Raw genomic sequence first — 17,054 nt, forward strand, 5'->3', positions numbered from 1 at the left:
GAGTCCTCAAGCCAAGTGCAGGCTCCACTCACTTAGCAGGGGGTAATGGAGAAAAAAGGGACCACTCATTTAGCAAGAGTACCTATAGAAAGTACAGTTACAACTAGACAAGATCAGATAGACCGATTTAGCATAAATCTTAAACTATGTCTGGCTTTTGGGAGGAGAGTGTAACCACCCAAAGAATAAAAACAATAGTACTTTATAAGAACACCAAACAGTACTCAAATTCGTTGGCAATTAACCAGTTCAATTGTCTATTGAAAGTTTCTAATAACTTTGTTTTCCTAGGTGAGTTTTTACTTTTTAATATTGCAACAGGACTCAACAGGAAGCTCTTTGTCCCTGCTTTGTCCTTTCCTTTACCTGATTCTTTTTAGGCCCCAACAGGGCAGTCTTGGAATCCAGAACCACATGAGCTATCTCTCACCATAGGCTTTATTGGCAAGGGGAAAGCATGTGCCCCTCTGGTAATACATATAAAATGACATCTGTGGATTACCTTCTAGTTCCAATTAACGCCCTCAAAAAATCAGATGTTTTCATTGAATTGTTCTTTACATTTTTCACAGTGGTAGCCTCTGTTAGTCCATAAAACAGATAGTCTGCCCTTAGATTGAGTAGACTGTACATAAAATGTGCATACTTTACTCTCCCTCACTCCTGCCAATTCACCCATAAACGTTACTACCATGTCAGAAAAGTTCCCGTGTCTGGGGAATTGAAGGGTTGAAACCAGAGACTCAGGCATTGCTTGGTCAAAGACTCCCATCTCTGCTCTGTTGTTTTTTTGTTTTTTGTTTTTTGTTTTTTTCTGTGTGGACTATATTCTATCTTCTCCGGTGATGACAAATACATCTACTGGAAATCCCAAGTTAGTATGGTTCGAAACATTTGCAATCCCAAGAGGAATACTTCTAAATAGCTCCGGCAAAATCCACAAGGCTACTTCTCGGCTTTGCTTGAGATCATGCTGATTGATCACCGAGCCATTTGCTGCTTTGAATTGCAATCTTGTCATTGAGCAGGCCGAGTCCCTGTAAAACCGCGGAGCAGGGGAGGGTGAGGCCCATCCCACTCAACTTGCACTGCGGTGGGAAAGGGCTGCTTCCCTAAGAGAAATCCAAGGATGGTAAAACAAACAGGTCCACTGCAATTGGTAGTAACCTTCAGTATGAACAAGTCTCCATCTGTGTCCCCAAAAGAGCTGTTCTTCAAAGATCAGTGACACACTGATAAAAAAAGGCCAAAACCTAAAAATATTTACAACATTGACTTCATAGGATTTCTGTGAGTGTTGAATATGTGAAAATGCTTTGTAAGCTATAAACGTGTTGCAGAGTTACATTGTTATGAAAATGGTCTATTCTTTGATGTCAGGCTCTGGTATATATACAGTAAGCATGGACTTCTCACCAGAGTGCCAATTCTGGTTTTTTTGTTTTGTTTTTTTTAATGTTTGTTTATTTTTGAGAGACAGAGACAGAGCATGAGCAGGGGAGGGGTGAGAGAGAGGGAGACACAGAATCCGAAGCAGGCTCCAGGCTCCGAGCTGTCAGCACAGAGCCCGATGTGGGGCTCGAACCCACGAACTGTGAGATTGTGACCTGAACCGAAGTCAGATGCCCAACCAACCGAGGCACCCAAGTGCCCTGCCAATTTTGTTTAAAAAAAAAAAAAAAAAAAAAAAAAAAGTTTATTATTTTGAGATAGAATCCCAAGCAGGCTCCATGGTGTCAGTACAGAGACCTACTTGGGGCTTGATCCCATGAACTATGAGATCATGACCTTAGCTGAAATCAAGAGTCAGATGCTTAACCGACTGAGCCGCCCAGGTGCCCCCAGAGTGCCAGTTCTTTTTTTTTTTTTTTAACGTTTATTTATTTTTGAGAGAGAGCACAAGCAGTGGAGGGACAGACAGAGGAAGACAGAGAATCCAAAGCAGGCTCCAGGCTCCGAGCTGTCTGCATGGACCTGAGCCACCCAGGCACCCCCAGAGTGCCAATTTTTAATGCTAACTTGTCCTATCTGTCTATCGTGGGTTGGCAAAGAGTCTTTGCTCATCAATAGTTATGTTCCCGAGGTGATATGTTACTTTTGCCATAGCAAAAATGTGGCTATTTTACGTGGAGTGGAACTCAATTCCCAATTTTATTGACCCATGCAACTCATGTTATAGTGACTTAAACCTACTGAACTATCCAGGACTCTAATCAGTGAAAACCCATTTCAAGCAAGCATAAACAAAAGGGCTACCATGATTAATGAGTTTAAGGGCTAGACATAAGATATGACTGCATCCAGGGGTTCAAAGATGTCATCAGATCGTGCTCCAGATTCGTTTTATTCTCAGGCAGACAGAACGGCAGAGATGGCCATTGGCAGCTTTTGGCTTGAGTTACCCTGGCAGCTGTTGATGCCAAAGAAAATATTTTATTGTCTGTGGGGCCATTCAAAGTTGCAAGGTAGATTATGGTTGAATGGCTTGGATCACGGACCCATTGAACCAATCACTATGGCCAAAAGAATTGGGTATTCTGACATGGGGCGAGGTAGGGTGGAATTTAGCCTTATCCAAAATGGTAGCATGGGTTTCCCACAAGGTCTCTGTTACCAGAAGGGGAGAAGGGAATGTGTGCTGAGCAGAAAATAAAATCCACTATCTCAGGATCTAGGCCCACCCAGTCCAGGGACATGGGCTTAACTTACTAAGTACAGGATGAGGGCATTATGCCTACTATAGACCTGGAAGGAGGTAGAGCGAGAAAACAAGTAGTGTGAACATGGATTTGTCCTCTTCGGGATCTGTAGTTTCCCTCAAATTTATGGCATCTCAGAAGGGTGGAAGAACTTGGCTTTTTACCTCCAGGGATCTTATTTCAAAGGACCTCATGTACACGTGGACATAAATGTTGAAACAAAAATCTTTCATGCCCCCACAGAAAAGGACAGATTTAAGTGGATTTTAGCCTCTTAGTTTGTAAGTCCTTAATTACATCTCCTTTTATGTTTAGAGCCATGTATATGTAACAACTCAGCTTAAGTCCCATTCTATCGTATGTGACAGGCACAACTGAGGGAGAGGGAAATCTAAGGTTTACCTGGTGGGGGTAGAGACTGACTACATCTACTTCCAGACACTCTCAAGCAGTAGGAATGCTAAGAAGAGAGAGAGAGGATGTGGTATGTGATATTGTCCCCCTGCACTGAGATCAGAGAAAGCTCTCCCCGATTCCCCCCCTCCCCATCGTATAACTGGATTGTGAGGTTAGCAAACCACAGCAGTATCATTGTTTTCGCCTACTCACTAGAACACCCATTCTCGATGCTTGCTTGTGTGACCTATTCAGTGTGGGCTGGCAGGAAGGTTCTCCTCATTATAATCATTCAGAAAGCCAAGCTGATGAAGCAGCCATCATCTCAAACACTGCTTTTGCCATGCTAGAAGGAGAGGAAGGATCTAAAGGGTCTTGCACTGACACATTTCATTTCCACTCACGTTTTATTTCCCTGAACAGGTCATGTACCCCAATCCAACCTCAAGTGAGGACCAGGAAAAACTATCTCCTTTGCAACACTTTCCTGGAAAGGAAGCCCACTCTCCTGCTCTCCACTCGTCGTAGGATTAGTAGAAGGTGGCATGGCATCCTTGTGTGTTTTAAGCCTTCCTCATCACCCCTCATATGTAAACACCTTCTCTGAGCCTCTGACTATGTACCATTTCTTACCTTTTGCTGCCATCTCTGACTCTCTGCTCATTTCCCCATGTTCATTGAGCCTTTGGTCTCCTATCTTTTACCATTGCTCCCAATATCTACACCCAGGATTGTTCAGCAAGGACTTTGGAGCAACTGTTCTAGGTGCCAGGCACTATATGCTAGGCCTAGTATGTGCTAGGTGTCAGGGATAAAATGAGGAGTCAGACACAGACTCTGCTTTTAGCTAAGAGACTTGGCCAAGTCAACAAGCGATCACAATGTGGTGTGATAAGAGCTGTCATACAGACGTGTGTAAGAGACCCAGCCTTTCTTGGTCGGAGAAGTTGGCATCCAAAAAGCCAGGAAGATGTCACCGCAGCTGAATCTCAAGGAAAGGGAATCACATGCTGAAGAAGTTAAGTGGGAAGGCATGACATTGCAGGCAGAGGGAGCCATGTGTGAGGTGGAGAATGGCGTATTTCAGGAACTATGTGTGGTTTAGCACGTTGTGCCTAGAGCTTAGAGACGAAGAGTAGCACTGGCGGTAACTGAGGACGTAATGACCATCAACAGGCAGATCTTGAAGGGTCTTGTAATATCATTTGGAGTTGATTCTGGAGTATGGATATGGAAGGGAGGGAAGAGGCTTTCAATTGCTATGTTTAGCAAGTGAGAGTTCATATGTGAGAGATTCCCATGACTGTGGTGTGGCCAATGCACTGGAGAGGGGTGAAATTGATGGCCAGGAGCAAGTTCAGAGGTTGTGCAGCGGTAATGTGGGAAAGAGACAGTGACTCTAGATTAACCTTTCTCCCCGTCCCACCCTTCTGAGTAGGGTTATTCATGTTCTTCCATTGCTCGTCTAGGTTTCAAAGCTATGATTAAGGGCTCTTAAAGATACAGATACACACACACTCCTTTAGACATTATTTGTATTTTTATTATCCCACTCTTGGAACAAAACCGGTGTACGTTATCCAGTACGGAAATAGAAGCATTACATTTTGCTCTTTTCTTCCTCCTGGGAGACAGGATATGTTAAATTTTTGTTTTTAAGTTAAAAGTATGACTGTTCTATAGTAAGCCCGTGACAAAGATTTATTGGGCTCATTAATGAGGGAACTACCTGGCTAATAATGCTGGTTCAAAGATGGATACCAGAGACTGTGCATAAACGGTCAGTGAAGGAAAGCATGCTGGGATAAGCTTGCTAAATGAGATACAAAACTGGCCAGTGTCGTACAGGGCAATAAAACCACAAACTCTGAGGTCATCTTTTCTACCAAGTAGAAATCCTTTGCAACTTATCAAGGGTTTTGCTTTTGTTTTTTTTTTTTTTAATTTTTTTTTTCAACGTTTTTTATTTATTTTTGGGACAGAGAGAGACAGAGCATGAACGGGGGAGGGGCAGAGAGAGAGGGAGACACAGAATCGGAAACAGGCTCCAGGCTCCGAGCCATCAGCCCAGAGCCTGACGCGGGGCTCGAACTCACGGACCGCGAGATCGTGACCTGGCTGAAGTCGGACGCTCAACCGACTACGCCACCCAGGCGCCCCGTGCTTTTGTTTTTAACAGGGCAGCAAATGGCTTCACAGAGTTAGACCCTAATCAATAGTAAATAGTAAGTCAAACAAAGTTATACTACCCCAAGGAGTCAGATAGCCTCTTCTTTTTTTAATGTTTGTTTATTTTTGAGAGAGAGAGAGCATGAGCAGGTGAGGGACAGAGAGAAAGGGGGACAGAGGATCTGAAGCGGGCTCAGCACTGACAGCAGTGAGCCCAATGTGCGGCTTGATCTCACCAACCTCAAGATCATGACCTGAGCCAAAGTCAGACATTCAACCAACTGAGCCATCCAGGCGTCCCCTGAAGAGCCAAATCACCTTTAAATGGGCTTTTCAGATAAAGTTGCATTTTGATGTTCACATGTAACCAGACTTTTGCCTTGTTTCCAAGTTTTGGATAAAATTTTCTTAACAGTCTGCCCTGTGTTCATAGATGTTCTCTACAGATTTTTTTTTATTAAAAAAAAAAAAAAAAAAACAGATTCATTGTGGTTTTGTTACTCGGTTTCATTTACATGGTACAGCTATAGGGCACTTTGTTATGATGCCAGCAAGTCTCAGGCCGTCTGGTTCTGAGCAACTAAGTCCAGAAAACACATTTCTCACTGGAGACTTTATAAGGAATTTTGGGTTCCATCTTCAATGGTTTCCATCATTCTAGAGATTTTTCTAATGTTTTTAAATGTTTGTTTATTTTTGAGAGAGAAAGAGAGACAGAGTGAGTAAGGGAAAGGCAGAGAGAGAGGGAGACAGAATCGGGAGCAGGGTCCAGGCTCTGAGCTATCAGCACCGAGCCCAACGCGGGGCTCGAACCCGCAAACCTTGAGATCATGACCTGAGGCGAAGTCAGATGCTTAACCGACTGAGCCACCCAGGTGCCCCTGGAGATTTTTTTAAAGATTGCTTTTATTTGTTCTTCTGTTCCAGGGCTAGAAAACTAAACCCAATGGATTCATCTCCACCAAGTTCCACCTGTAATACCTGTAAATATGGATGAATTTCTCTCCTTTTGCGGTTCCCCAGATCTGTTACGGCTCCTGTTCTACCGGAGAGTGACCTTCTTTTCGACTTGTAGGGCTGGGATCTTGAAAGCCATAGCATAGGTACCATAGACATTTCCTAGACGGCTTCTCTAGGTATTGATTCTATATATGAAATAAAACATTCTTCCTTAATGGTGGACTGCTCATGGCTGAGCAGGATAGATTCTTAAATATAACTCCAAAGCTGTATTTACATAATTGATTTGTTCAGTTTTATCTTGGTAAAAAGGAGGACAAATGCTTTTTGTTGTTACTCTATACAAATAACTGCATTGTTATGAAAAGAAAATAGACTCCATAAAAGTATATGCTCCTTAATTCTGAGTGATAATGAGAACAAAATCCCATTTAAGCTTTAAATTTTCACACTTTAAGGGATATTTTATTTCCATTTGCAAAGGCAGTCTACTAAATTGAGCGTTAGAGACAGATCAAGAAGAGAAAGGGCTTCCTCATATGTCTATCAGATAGAATATTTTTTAAATTACCAAAATGCTCTAAACAGATAATCACAAGTATATTTCATCTAACAGGTCATTCATTCCTCCTCAATTAACTCTTTGTCCTCCACTGAATCGTCGGTTAACAGTCTGATCTCATGAAGTAATCTGCTTCCAGACAAAAAAAAAACCAAAAAAACAGAATCCCGGAAATCTGACAGTTCTCTAAGCAATGTCAGCTTTGGCTTGGAAGTGTGCACCCACCCATGAGTCTGTTCTTTGAAGCAGCGATAGCTGATATCCGGTGAGGTTATTTCCACCGAATGTTTACATCTTCCTTCTTTTTTTAAAGACTCCGTTCCTGGCTTGTAGCTTATAGAAGAACCTTCAGACAAGGAAGAAAGGAAAACATAAACCACTTATTCAGAATCAGACTGGCTAGCCCTGCTTAATTTATTACAGTAACCAACAATATCTCAATAGAGGAGAATAAAATCCTTTCTTGGTGTATAATACATGAGTCTTTCAAGAAGGGGTTGATCAGTGTTTCCCCAGAGGTTAAGAACATATTAAGGGCCATGAGGACCATCTCCAGGGACTTCAACCATAAATAAAGTGTACAACCTCTGAAATATACTTACCTTAATAATATATTTGTATCAAGTTAGTCTCAAGAAGGCTTATATTCTCTTTTATTTGGTATCTCTTCCCATAAGCTGAGCAGCTGTCAACAATAATTCTCAGCTAATTAATAAATATGAAACATACCAAACAAACTTAACTATTTCTCGCATTTCTCCTTTTGTGGGTGCCATATCACAGGCTCCTAGGTAAGGGACTATTTGGGGCCTGTTTATTTTTTTTTAAATCAAGAGTATGACAAAGTTAGCACAAAGCACAAAACATAATTCTGGTGAGAGACTGAATCTGTAGTACGTGGACAGATTATGCAGAAAGTTAAGAATGATTTTTCACCTCCTCTTGTTAAGAGCGGACTATCACTGACACAAGGATATAGCCAAACTCTGATGTTATATAAATATAATATTTAGAGTTAAAGATTTTGGGGGCACCTGGCTGGTTCGGTCAATGGAGCATGTGACTCTTGATCTCACTTTGAGTCCCACATTGGGGGTAGAGTTTACTTAAAAAAATAGAATCAAAGATTTTGCAAACATATAATGAATAAACCCATCAAAATCAAGCCAGTTTTTGTCAAAATTTTAACATGTTTTATTGCTTCTTTTCAGTATTTGCAGCCATTATAAAGTACAACAAACAAAGTTCACTTTTCCTCAGACCTTCTAAAACTTACTGTATCCACTCTAATTTTGTCTCTTACTATCTTTTCACATCCTAGAACAACGAGACTCTAAGAAAAAAGTATTTGTGGGGCAGCTGGGTGGCTCAGTCATTTAAGCTTCTGACTTCGGCTCAGGTCATGTTCTTGCAGTTCGTGGGTTCGAGTCAGGCTCTGTACTGACACGTCAGAGCCCGGATCCTGCTTTGGATTCTGTCTCCCTCTCTGCCCCTCTCCCACTCACTCTCTCTCCCTCTCTCTCTCTCAAAAATAAATAAGCATTAAACATTTTTTTAAAAGGAAAAATTACTTTTTCTCTTGAAAAACAGAAGCAACATCCCATTCTCTTTTATATATGTCTGGGGGGGGGGTCCCCAACATGACCCCCAGCCTCAATGATTGGCTAGAAGGATTAACAGGGTTCAGCATATTGCCATACTCGTGGCTGTGATTTATTACAGTAAAAGGATACAAAGCAAAATTGGTAAAGGGAAAAGGTGCGTGGGACAAAGTCTGGAGAAAACAAGGTATAAGCTTCCAAAAAGTTCTCTTGGCACTAGAGTCACACAGGACATGCCCAATACCCCCTGCAGTGAGTCGTGATAACATGTGAAATATCGTTTACCAAGGGAGTTCACTAGAATCTCAGTACCCAAGGTGGTTTTTTAAAAATATTTTTTAAGTTTATTTATATTTTGAGAGTGAGAGTGTGCGTAGGGGAGGAACAGAGGGAGAAAGAGAGTCCCAAGCAGGCTCTGTGCTGTCAGCATGGAGCCCAACGGGGGCTTGATCCCACAAACCAAGAGATCATGACCCGAGTCGAAATCAGGAGTCAGACGCTTAACCAACTGAGCGACCCAGGTGCCCCAGTACCCTTCGTTTTTATTGGCACCCTCTGTCTAGCACGTACCAAAACTACAGACTCCTAGAAGGAAAACAGGTGTTCAGCATAAACCACAGTGTTTATACACATAGTTTAGGCACAGCGACCACTCTTATCAGCTCTGGGAACGGTGGGAACCATCCCCAAGTCAGAAGCCCCAGATGCCAGCCAAGGGTCTACCTTGTCAGCAGGACTTTCTAAAAATAGCAGTCTTGCACTTGCCATGTTAACTATTTTTCTGCACAGTTTTGTTGCCATTATTATTCCAATATAGTCTTTTAACCACTTACATTAATCACAACTTTGCTAACCAAATTACCTAGGAAATAGATGATTGAGAACTCTCTGTTATACACAAGCAATTTATCAGATAAGCAAAATTCACAAACATCCATATTTGGCCTCCTTAGCTACACATCCCTTTTATACCTTCTTAACATGGGAAAATATATTGTTATATATAGATGTATACGTACATATATATCTTAGCTCTGTCCACTGAAAGGGGCTAGAAACAATGACACCCAAGTTGCAGTGAGCTCAGAGCTTGATTTGATACCATTCTCCACGAGAAAAGGAAAAAAAAAAAAAGAACCAGGGTTCCTCAGAGAAATGGCTGGTTCCAAGTCTGAAGGAAGGTAGTTACAAGAAGAGTCTGGAACATCTTATTCCAGAAAATAAAGTAGGACTCAAAAAATGGTGAGAGTAGGTCAGAAAGGCAAAGGAGCCGGCTTGGCATGGCCCTCACTAACCAAGTCTGGGACAAATTGAGTACCAAAACAAGACAGTAATGAATTATTGAACCGTCAGGAAAAAATAGTGCTTGCGTTCACATTGATAAGAAGTAAGTAAATAGGGGCGCCTGGGTGGCTCAATAGGTTAAGCATCTGACTCTTGATTTTGGTTCAGGTCATGATCTCACAGTTGGTGAACCTGCATCAGGCTCTGGGCTGACTGTGTAGAGCCTGCTTGGGATTCTCTCTCTTTCCCTCTGTCTCTGCCCCTCCTCCACTTGCTCTCTCTCTCTCTCTCTCCTCTCTCTCTCTCAGATAGGAAGGAAGGAAGAAAGGAAAGAAGGGAGGGAGGAAGGAAGAAAGAGGTAAATAAACAAGGGAGAGTAGAGGCCCTTGCTTGCAGTAGAATGCCCAATGCAAACTGGTAAATGTGAAACTGGAAAATCATCATTTTGCAGCCATGACAATCAAGATTGGTCAGACAAGAATCATCAATGGATGGTAAATCCAAAAGGGGAAAGTGTGATGAGGAACAGGATATTTGCATAGTATTAAAGTATCTTCTCCATAAATTGCTTGTTACAATTGGCAATTGCAAGGAAAAAAATTATATACTAATAATTTTATACTACTATATGGGAAGCACCCTGATTACATGATCAAAATTAATATATTGAACAAGTGGCAGGTGGCAGTTGTGTGCCTCAGATGTGATACCATGGGGACACAACATAATTTATGTAATATTAGAGAATGCATAACTGGAATCCAATCATGAGGAAACATTCAACAAACCTCAAAATGAGGACTATTGGCAACAAAAGATTGGGGCACCTGGGTGGCTTAGCCAGTTAAGTGCCCGACTTCAGCTCAGGTCATGATCTCATGGTTTGTGCGTTCAAGCCCCATGTTGGGCTCTGTGGTGACAGCTCAGAGCCTGGAGTCTGCTTCAGATTCTGTCTCCCTCCCACTCTGCCCCTCTCCCACTCATGCTCTGTCTGTATCTCAAAAATAAATAAAGGTTAAAAAAATTTTTTTAAAGATTGCATTCTTTAAAAATGTTACTGACATAGGGGCAACTGGGTGGCTCAGTCGGTTAAGCATCCGACTTCGGCTCAGGTCATGATCTCACGATCTGTGAGTTCGAGCCCCGCATCGGGCTCTGTGCTGACTGCTCAGAGCCTGGAGCCTGTTTCAAATTCTGTGTCTCCCTCTCTCTCTCTGTGACCCTCCCCCGTTCATGCTCTGTTTCTCTCTGTCTCAAAAGTAAATAAATGTTAAAAAAAAAAATTAAAATGTTACTGACATAAAAGACAAAGAAAGGTTGAATCCCTGTTCCAGGTTAAGAACTAAAGACGTGATGACTATATACAATATATTATCCTTAACTGGATCCTACGCAGGAGAAAAAATACTACGAAGGACGTATTGGTTCCGTTTTTCAAAAGTGCAATACAAGCAGTAGAGTGGATAAAAGTATTACATCCATGTTAAATTTATTGAAGTTGATAACTATACCATGGTTATGTAAAATAATATCCTTATTATTGGGAAATGCACAGTGAAGTGTGCAGAGGTAAAAAAGCATAATGCATGCAATTTGCTCTCAAATGATTCAGAAAAAAAATATGTATATATAGAGAGGGTACATGATAACACAAAAAGAATAAGATGTTAAGAATAAGTGAATCTTGGGGCACCTGGGTGGCTCAGTTGGTTAGGTATCTGACTTTAGCTCAGGTCATGATCTCGCAGTTTGTGAGTTTGAGCCCCACATCAGGCTCTGTGCTGACAGCTCAGAGCCTGCAGCCTGCTTCGGATTCTGTGTCTCCCTCTCTGCCACTCCCCCACTCATGCTCTGTTTCTCTCTCTCTCAAAAATAAACATTAAAAAAATAAATAAATAAAATCATCTTTAGTATTGCTTTCTCTAAGCTCTTAAGAACCATATTAAGTCAATAACTGAACATCGTGGTAATGCCCAGCACATACAAGATTTTTTTTGTTACATTATGCCTAAAGGCAGCTGTAGTTTGCATTAGGCCAAGAACTAATTTATTTTTTTTTAATTTTTTTTAACGTTTATTTATTTTTGAGACAGAGACAGAGCATGAACAGGGGAGGGGCAGAGAGAGAGGGAGACACAGAATCGGAAGCAGGCTCCAGGCTCTGAGCCATCAGCCCAGAGCCGGTCGCAGGGCTCGAACTCACGGACCGCGAGATTGTGACCTGAGCTGAAGTCAGATGCTTAACCGACTGAGCCACCCAGGTGCCCTGGCCAAGAACTAATTTAACTTAAAATGATCTCATTCTAACCCTCTACAAAAATGTGGAATGGTTAGACACTATTTTTTATTATGTTCAAGAGTCTTGTTCATTAAGTTTGACAACAACAAAGCTGAGTAAGAAAAAAAATCTTCAAATAAAAATATAAAAACATGGTTGGTTGACTGGGTGGCTCAGTCAGTTAAGTGTCTGACTCTTGACCTTGCCTCAGGTCATGGTCTCACAGTTTGTAGGTTCAAGCCCCATATCGGGCAGCATGCTGGCAGCATGGAGTCTTCTTGGGATTCTCTGTCTCCCTCTCTCTCTGCCCCTCCCCTGCTCTGTCTCTCTCTCAAAATAAGCTTTAAAAAATATATATAAATATAATTTTTAAACATTTATTTATTTAGAGAGAGTGGGGGAGAGAGGCAGAGGGAGAGAGAGAGAGAATCTCAAGCAGGTTCTGTGTTGAGCCCAATGTGGGGCTTGACGTGGGGCTCAATCTCACAATCCTGAGATCATGACCTGAGCTGGAGTCAAAAGTCTGACACTTAACCAACTGAGCCACCCAGGCACCCCTAAAAACACAATTTTTAGGGGTGCCTGGGTGGCTCAGTTGGTTAAGCATCTGACTTTGGCTCAGGTCATGATCTCACAGTCTGTGGGTTCAAGCCCCACATCGGGCTCTGTGCTGACAGCTCGGATCCTGGAGCCTGCTTCAGATTCTGTGCCTCCCTCTCTCTGCCCCTCCCCTGCTCATACTCTGTCTCTCTCTGTCTTAAAAATAAATAAATAATAAAAAACATTAAAAACACACACACAATTTTTAATCCCAATTCCAGTCAAAGTACAGAACAATATTTTTAGAATAAATTTCTCCCACTCTATTTTTGAAATCCTGGTGCTATACAAAAGACTTGGAAACAAGACTTTGGATATACATAAAAGAAGGTGAACATGTATACATGTAAATCACTAACAAAAGTAAGGAAATGCCCTAGAAAAGAACAGTGACAATTGCCATGTCACTTTTTCCAATGAGTCATGTTAGAATGCAAAAGCAAAGAACGATTTCTATCATTTTTTTTTTAATTTTTTTTCAACGTTTTTTATTTATTTTTGGGACAGAGAGAGACAGAGCATGAACGGGGGAGGGACAGAGAGAGAGGGAGACACAGAATCGGAAACGGGCTCCAGGCTCCGAGCCATCAGCCCAGAGCCTGACGCGGGGCTCGAACTCACGGACCGCGAGATCGTGACCTGGCTGAAGTCGGACGCTTAACCGACTGCGCCACCCAGGCGCCCCTCTATCATTTTTTTTTTAATGCTGGTAACAATCACCTGGAAAGAACTTTAAGGTTGTAAAGTCTTATATGTGTAGTACTTTTTAAAATGTACCTTTGAAAAATATTGATATCATAGAACCACCTATTTTAAGTGGCCAAAAATTCCATTTTGGTGGAACGTGTAGATGATGACCAGGTTGCTTTTCTATAGCTCTAATTATGTGAAATATTTTTAGTTACGAATACGCTGGGGTTATGATGACACCACCACCCAAAAAATGTGATGAAATATTTATGAAAATGGAATCTGATAATTCACTATCGTTTGAATGCCCAATCTTGAGCTACTGCAGACATTTGTACTTCCTGGAACTGGGATGGAGAAAGCTTTGACTTTCAAGTGGAATGGATTTGTATGGCACCAGAAACGTAAGTATTTTCTACAGAATCCAGGAAAAAAAAATGCATCCCCATGCCCTGATGGGTTCCACCATGAAAAACTAATGCCCCTCCTGGGAACCCAGCTCATCGTCTCTGAAACGAGCATCCGAGGTTTTCTCAGCTATGCGTATTCTGAGCAGCTCTGCCACTGCCAAGGTGCAAGAGAGGACAGTCCTTCTGATCCTTCTGTGCCTGGCAAACCTCTTCATGCACTTAGTGTCTGCACATCTTCAAATAAAGACCTTCTGTCGCCATTGCGACCAGAAGGCACTTGCTTGACTATCTACTACATACTGGGAATTTTTTTTTTTTTTCTAGATCATCTATTTTAACCCATGATGCTTCTCATTCTTTCACTTTTAGCTTCTCTTCCAGTTTCTCTGCTTTAAATTATTGAGTGTCGTCATCAAATAGTTTTTGGTTCATCTTCAGGAAGAATGCTATCACATTTTATATCTAACAATATGTTTTCTTGTTCCAATGTACCTTTAAATTGCAGTACAAAGGGAGAAACATGATGGGAAGAATTTTTGCTGCATGGTCACTGATTAAACTCAGATTCTGGATTTACAGTTATTTTCTTTCAGCACTTGAGAAACGTTGTTTCACCTACTTCTGGCCTCCATGTTTCCTGATAAGAAGTCCACTATCATTTGAATTATTTTTCTGTTGCTGATATGGTATCCTTTTTCTCTTGCTGCTCCCAGGATTTTTCTTCATCTTTTTTAGTTCTCAGAAGTTTGATTATTAGCTGTCTTATTAGACTGCATATCTTTGTGTTTATCCTGCTGGCATTTTCTTAGATTCTTGAATCTGGAGATGTAGGTCTTTAGTCAAATTTGGAGACACTTTTGAGTACTAGGATACTCTGGATTTTTATGTGAATCTTGTGATTTAGCAGGCTTCTCCTGACATCACTCTGGTGGGAGAAGGAAGTTCACCACTGAGCTGTTAGCATTAGGTGGGAATGGAAGTCCAAGATACTCAGCTTCTTTTGACAGCTCTGGGGAGGGGAATTTGTTACTGCTGGGCAGAGGTAGAATTTCAGGCTCCCTATTAGACCACCACCATTAACAACACCTCGTTGAGGATGGAAGAGGCATTCTCTCACCTACCACATAGCTGTCACTGACACTGTCAATACTACCAGCTGGGTGCAAATGAAAGTCCCAGCTCCCCATACTGTCTTCTCTGACATTATCCTTGCAGGGACAGAAGAGTCCCTCATTGCAATCTTTGCTGTTGGGGATGAGATGGGTCCACAGTTTTTTCTGTGGTGTTTGGCTGGAGTAGAGGTTATTTTCTTAAAGGTTTTCTGTCATTCTAGACTATCCTTTTCTTGGTCCTTTGGCTGGAGAGAGACCGGCTCTTCTCAGAGCCTTTTTTTAATCTGCACCCACTGGCATATTGTGTTGCCAGCTTCTCCAAGCACCCAGGCCAGAGTATATGAGGCAAAACAAAAATGTAGAAAAGTTACCACTGTGTCTTTCTTCACGTTGCACGATCCCTAGCTGGCCTGCCTTTGGTCCAAATTTCAGAGTCTTCTTATATTTGTTTTATCTATACAATATCAAGGGTTTTTAGCTATAATTAATGGGGGATACAGGGAGAAGCATGCCTATTCCATCTCAGCCCATTATCTGTTCACCTTCATATATGACACTATTTTAATGGGTATAAATTTCTGGGCTGACAGGGTTTTTTTTTTCTTTTTCCTTTTTTTTAATGTTTTTATTTATTTTTGAGAGAGAGAGAGAACGAGTTGGGGAGAGGCAGAGAGAGGGAGAGACACAGAATCTGAAGCAGGCTCCAGGCTCTAGGCTATCAGCACCAAGCCTGACCCAGGGCTCAAACTCATGAACCACAAAGTCAGAAGCTTAAGGGACTGAGCCACCCAGGTACCCCTCTTCTTTCTTTCAGTACTTTAAAAGTGCTCCATTGTCCTCTGGCTTGCTTGCTTTTTTTCTTTCTTCCTTTTCTTTTCTTTTTTTTTTTTCCTGGTGAAAAGTAATTATCTTAGAACCCAGTAAATACAGACCTTTTCTCCTCTGTTTTTAAGATTTTCCTTTATTAGTGGTTTGTAACAATTTGATTATGATGTGCCTTCGTGTGATTTTTTCACATCTTTGAATTTCACTGAGCTTCTTGGATGTGTGGGGTTATAATTTTCATCAAACTTTGAAAGTATCTAGTCATTATTCTAACTAAAATTTAAATTAAAAAAAGGGGGGAAACAAACATATTCAGTCATCCCTCACTCTCTCCTTTCCTTCTAGGATTCTAATTACACTATAACTCTCCGGTGCTCCATTCATTCTCCATTTTCTCTCTGTGTTTCATTCTGGGCAGTTTCTATTTTTATGCCTTTGCATGCGTGATTCTTCTCTTTTGCAGCGTCGAATCTGCTCTTCATCCAATTTTTTTTTTTTTTTCATTTCAGCTATCATATTTATTATCTCTAGTAGTTTGATCTCCCGCTTATATTTTTTTTCCTTTCACAGTTCAAGAGTCCCTGGGTTATGTCATGTTTCCTCCAAAGGTGTCCATTGGCTCTTTGCGATCCCAAGAGCCCCCCTTTACAGGGTTGCTTCACGGAGATTTATATTTCCCTGCAGATCCCCATAGGCAGGGGCCCACCCTGGTGGGCCTCACACATAAACAAAGCAGCAGAGAATCCAAGTCACAGAGCGTAGGGGCGGGTTAGGAAGGAAACGGTGTCATTGAGGGAAACTGCTCTACAGCCCCAATGGAGTCTGTTTCACTATAGAAAATATGGCCTCCGAGCATTAACACCACGGAATTGAGGCAAAGGAAAACACGCCTTATACTATATATATTATAATCTGAGATATAATAACCTCAATATAAAAACTTGGAAAAATAAATGTCTATTTAGATTAACATCAATCTCAATATTAGTTAAACTTTTGTTTTTGTTATTTTACTATTACGATTTGGATGCGCTGAGGAAGAAAGCTCTAGTTCAAAGAGCCAGAGATTATAAGGAAGGCATCATCGCTTCTTCAGTCAAGAACGTGAAAGACAAGCAAAAGGGTGCACACGCGCTCACCAACTCCAGCGGCATCCGAGGTTTTCGCTAATTGACAAAAGGCCCGTATCTTCTATCAATGACTAGGCCTTCAGCCACCCTGAAATGGTCAGTGGCAAGAGCTGGCGTCATTCTTTTTTGCGTCGCTCGTACCTGATGGTAGCGCTTGACAGGTAGTCGCGGCCTCTCAATACAAGTTTGTTCGATTTGATTGGATTTTTTTTAGGTCACCCAAATTGTCGACAAACACAGCCCATTCCCGCTTAAACGCAGACAAGAGAGAAAAGGGGGGAGGGGGAAAATGGAAAAAAAAAAAAAAAAAAGCTCTGGCGCTGAGGATTCTGGGCGCT

General features: G+C 41.6%; 1 protein-coding gene and 1 long non-coding RNA gene across 3 annotated transcripts in view; one reads left to right on the top strand and one right to left on the bottom strand.

The window, feature by feature from the left end:
• ZNF286A (zinc finger protein 286A) overlaps positions 1-7,523 on the top strand; it is a 25,818-nt gene extending 18,295 nt beyond the window's left edge. The window contains exon 6 of one of the 2 annotated variants that reach the window (XM_042965575.1): positions 6,192-7,523. The gene's annotated coding sequence lies outside the window, so the exon portion shown is untranslated. Of the gene's footprint in view, positions 1-3,518; positions 5,015-6,191 lie in introns of those variants that run through there. The other variant, XM_042965576.1, reaches the window with a different exon arrangement.
• Positions 6,668-17,010, bottom strand: LOC122233433. The gene is made up of 2 exons (XR_006210978.1): positions 16,858-17,010; positions 6,668-7,132 (listed from the first exon to the last, which is right to left on the bottom strand). It is a non-coding gene; the product is annotated as an uncharacterized LOC122233433 (long non-coding RNA).
• Between the last annotated feature and the right edge of the window lie 44 nt (positions 17,011-17,054).

Source organism: Panthera tigris, chromosome E1, assembly GCF_018350195.1.
Source record: "Panthera tigris isolate Pti1 chromosome E1, P.tigris_Pti1_mat1.1, whole genome shotgun sequence".
Taxonomy (NCBI): Eukaryota; Metazoa; Chordata; class Mammalia; order Carnivora; family Felidae; genus Panthera; species Panthera tigris.